General features: G+C 36.7%; 1 long non-coding RNA gene across 1 annotated transcript; it reads right to left on the bottom strand.

Moving 5' to 3' along the window:
• Nucleotides 1-1,780: 1,780 nt before the first annotated feature.
• Nucleotides 1,781-4,516, bottom strand: LOC306792576. Its single transcript, XR_013772823.1, has 4 exons — nucleotides 4,404-4,516; nucleotides 3,985-4,069; nucleotides 3,635-3,694; nucleotides 1,781-2,815 (listed from the first exon to the last, which is right to left on the bottom strand). It is a non-coding gene; the product is annotated as an uncharacterized lncRNA (long non-coding RNA).
• Nucleotides 4,517-5,015: the final 499 nt, after the last annotated feature.

Genomic DNA, 5,015 nt, shown 5'->3' with positions numbered 1-5,015 from the left:
GGAGGCTAAATTTAGCTCCGTGTTTGGTGTCAAAATGCCGACGTGAATTGTATCCTTCATCACCGACACGCCTCATAACACAGAAGACAGACCCGTTGTTCTCCTTGAAGCACAAACATGTATTCGCTTTCCCATCTTTCATTACATTTTCTTCCCTCTGCATCAATGTTTCTCTTCGTGAACATTTTGGGATTATTTGTCGATCTTTTTCAATCGTTGGAAAACCTCTTTTCGGGCTGTTGCCTCTCCTGTCCACCTGTTGTGATAGTTTTAATGTCGGTACACAGACAACATGCTATCACATAATTTCAACTTTCTATCTCATAATTTCGACCATGGGGATACTTTTATTATCAAGTCAAACTATTAATTATTTTTCCAAAATTATTATTATTATTTTTTTTAAATCTTTTTTTTGCTGGCGGATTCGCAGGCCACATAAAATGACGTGGTGGGCCGGATTCGGCCCGCGGGCCTTGAGTTTGACACATGTGATGTAAGGGATTAATAAGTCATTTGAGAGTCTGATTTAGTAAAATAAGGGAACAAATGAACTCATTTAATGGTGTATTACTTTATTGAGGGAGTTGTCCTCCGTACAATTAGCAGACATGTTTCCATGAATCAGATGTACTAATATTAAATGTGTTCTCCACCGCTTAGTAAAAAAAATCCCTGAATTCTTGAGCTCTCACAGATGGCGAAAACAGATTAATCACCCCATTGTCACAAAATGAGACAAATCAAGCGTTTCTTTTTTCTGTTTAATATCTGAAACTGATCCAACTCGCCCCTCCTTTGGGCCCCGTCAGCTCTTACAGCAGCCCTGCCCCCTTTACATGCCATCATTTATTGATGGTAAGAGGTCTGCATAAAGCATTAGCCGTGTTTGTGATAAACCATTAGTGATGTATTTCATTTCTCAGTAGGAAACGGAGGAGCGTTGGGGGCCGTTAATATCCGTTAATGTTAAGAGGCGGCGGAAGGGGAAAGAGGTTCCTCCCGCTGAGGTGATTAGACCCGTCCATTTAGTTAGAGGACACACACGCACACACACGCACACTTTTTCATCCACTGCGCTGTGGACACACTGAATATACACACGTTTGAACATGCTAACACACCTATGTATACTTGCGTGTATGATTTAGTCTTTATATTGCACACGAACACACACAAACACTCTTTTCTCAGTTAGTGGAGAGTAACTACAAAAGTAAGTACTTCAGTAATTGCATTTCCTCAAGTACTGTACTATAATTTTGAGGTACTTAACAACTGCCGCAAAACTGTGTTTCATATTACTCAGACAGAAACAGTCAACTAATAACCACGTAACCTTACGACGTAGTTACGACATGCCCCAGTGCACACTATGAAGAACACGCACACACACACACACACACACACACACACACACACATACACGTTTTTGCTACATGGTGGGGACGCCTGTGTAGAGGTTACGCGTGGGGACCTCATTTTCTGAATGGAATAACGGCATACTTTTCATCACATAAATTTTGTTTTGGTCCTGGGAACCAAAATATCAACTCAAGTATCAAAACTTCTCAAATTTAACAAACTGAATTTTTGTCTGGTGTTTCTATCCCAGCGGGGACGCTCCTATCATGTCATAATACAAACCACCACCAGGGGACACTGTTAAAAATGTGTCTTTCAAGCCTATATACGGAATTCAAGCCTATATAAGGTATTCAAGCCTATATAAGGTATTCAAGCCTATATAAGGTATTCAATGGAGGGTAAGTTTATAGAAACTAGAGCTTTATTTTAAAAAAAGAGTTGTTTCTGTATTATATTTTGTTAATTCATTTAATATTGCATTTGTGGATTCACCATTAAATGTTGTAATTGTATAATGACTCATCTGTGTATATTGAACTCCACTCAATGTAAATGTCAGATCAGAATCAGAAATGTTCAAACTTCACAGCTTTATTTCAAAGTTCTGTGCATTTTTCAGATATAGTACACTGAATATTACAGTTGAAAGCATTACAGTTTTGATACTGTGATATTCAGTGCTTTGTATTTCAGTTGAAAAAAAAACCTACAAATGATGGAGCTGAATATCACAGTATCACAACTGCAATGCTCTCAGCATAATATTTCAAAGTAGTATTTCACTTGCAAAACAAATACTGAACTTGACTACTACAATACTTAAATTGTAATTCTGTAAACATTATTTCAACACTTACTGTTTCAAAACCTTTCAATGCCTCACAACTGTTGTGTACAACTTCTATTACAACTGCACTGCAATGTACACTTTTTAAGTGTAGTGAAATGGTTTTAAATAACAAAAAATACAACGAAAATATGTTTGTGTATCACAAAATAGATTCGTACAACTTTAATGCCGTAACGCAAATAGAAATATTCAAATATTTAACAAAGAAAACGAGGAATGTCAAAGAGAACAGGCACGATTATGAATTCTTCAAAAAAAACAAAAAACCTGTTAAACCTTCCATTTGACAATATTGAACAACGTCCAGTAACAGAAGTGCATAAATGTCCAGCAAAGATTGTACCTGTAGTCTTCCATCTGAACACAATAGTGCACAAATGTAAAAGCTTACCTTTCTTGCAAAGACTTTCGCTTTAGTGCATCAATTCGGTTTTTTGTGTAAAATTTCACTGCCTCCCACCTCCTTCCTTTGAGAGCTAGTGGTGACGTCTGAATGCATTCCAGGAACCTTCCAAGATCTGATGTGGTCCATGAGTGTTTTTTCCACAGCCTGGATTTCGTCGTTGGTCCACTTCTGTTTTTTTGTTTGTGATGACCCTGAATAAAATGAGACAGTAATTTAATGTTATTCAAAAACCAGCAAGTACTGAGGCTATAATGTTGTATCGATCTTGACTGTAGCAGTACACAAAATACGAGTAGAACAACCTGTAGTTGCAGTAACATAAGTATTTGGAGCAACAGTGTCTAATACAAAAATAGAACTCGCAGCAGAAATATAGACGGTAGTTGCAGAAGTATGAACAAAGACACGGTTTACTAACACTAGCTTCAGTAGTACATGACACAAGTGGAGTACTTCATTTAAAACAACTGGTCATTGTCCATTTAGTCCAGAGGACATTATGTGATTTAGGACTAGATGAGATCTACTGACCTGAACAAATGAGTCCTTTACATAGATGATTCTGAATTCAATATACTGGATGATGTGAAATTATATTTCCTTACGTAATGATGCCAGTTACTTTAATATGGTGTTTCATTAGCCTCAAAACCTGGGCACACAAAAACCAGGTGCGTGATAGAAACGCACAGAGTAATATTGAAAGTTAAAGTATACTCACTATGCAGAATGGACAAAATAATATATTTATAGTAGGCTGAAATCATTGGATAATAATTATCGATGCATTAATGAATGTATCACTTTAATGTTGCAGCTGGTAAAGGTGGAGCTCATTTGAACTACTTAATACACGTATTAACTAAGTTACATACTACATAACGATACATGATAGTTTATTAGTTTATTTCTATTTTGGATAGGGAATCTATAAAATGTATTCTCATGTCAGTGGACTCACTTAATAACTTGATCCTAGGTGAGAAACTGAAAAACTTTGAAAAGATTACCTTTTTTTGTGTGTGATTGACCAGAGGCCTCTCCAACCAGCATCTTTTCATCCAAACTACCTATTAAAACACAAGCAAAACTGAGAATAACAGACTTTCAATTAATTTCATACATCCAATCAAATAGTGTCTACAATCTGTTGGTGCCCACAGAATAAACACTCATGTGGTATTTTAAGGAAACTGTATTAGGGAAAGTGATTGGAAATAAATCAATAAATAATACAGGCAAGGTAAAAGGCATGCAAATGATTAAGGCTAGCAATGTACCTGGACAGTGTGTGCTTTCTTTCCAAGAGAAATATTTTATCAGAAATTTTCACAATCCTCACATTTACTCGAAATATTACCTTTGGCTGGATGTGGATCATCCTCATCACTGTACTCAGAACTTGATAGAGGTTCTCTTTTGTCTCTGAGCATTTGTCTGTTGAGCTTAAAAAAAGAAAGGATTAGACTTGGATATTCTTCATTGTAAAATCACAAGCATTTAACAATAATAAATGTCAAGACAAAACAATAGACTAAAACTAGGCAACATGTTTAGAAAAGAAATTGAGTGCTGGGCTCTTAGGTTTATTTTCCTGTGCCTTTATTTGAGATGCGAGACGTTAGCTCAAAAGACTTGTGCTTTGTCTCGTAGTGGCACTTCACATTACCGCTTTCAATAATCATCACAGCCTCTGAAAATATTACCCTGATTCCTGTAAACTGACAGATGTCATGGCCCTTTTCATGTTAGAATGTGAAGTTTTGCAAATAAACTTACAACTCCACTGTCGGTTCTCATGAGCTCTGGAACACTTGTGTCCTCATCGACATCAGCTGGAGTGGGGTCAAGAATATCGGTATTGTCACTGGACCGCTGGTGTTCTTCCTGAAAAACAAATAATTTTTTTGTAATGTTTAGACAGGCTCCCAACCTACCAGTCTGCCTACCTATCAGTCGACCTACCAGTCTACCTACCTACCTACCAATCGACACTGTTTTACATAAATAAAATAATACACAACCAAACAACAAATACTACAACTTATATTTCATCAGACATGAATAAGTGGCTGCAGTGCAAACTATTTAATTTCTCCTTGTGGGAAACACTGTCGTAATAATGGAAGTCTAATATGTGTGATTAACTAGCTGTAGTCTGTAAGAAATGAATTACTCTAGCATTGTTTTGATTTCTGTTCGACATTCACAGTCGAGCAGGTTAACTGTCAATTAAGAACCCAAAGAAGATGACATATCCTACCTCGTTGGTCTGTTCAGGGTTAAAGCCATCTGTCACATCAGCGCCTGCAAATATATTAGAGGATAGAAATGTTAATATGGTTTACGATGAACTAATAACTTCAACATCATCTTTGATGGGTCAAAATG

The sequence above is a fragment of the Melanostigma gelatinosum genome (assembly GCF_949748355.1).
Source record: "Melanostigma gelatinosum genome assembly, chromosome: 18".
NCBI lineage: Eukaryota > Metazoa > Chordata > Actinopteri > Perciformes > Zoarcidae > Melanostigma > Melanostigma gelatinosum.
The sequence above is the reverse complement of the archived record's forward strand: the minus strand, read 5'-3'. Positions and strand labels throughout refer to the sequence as shown.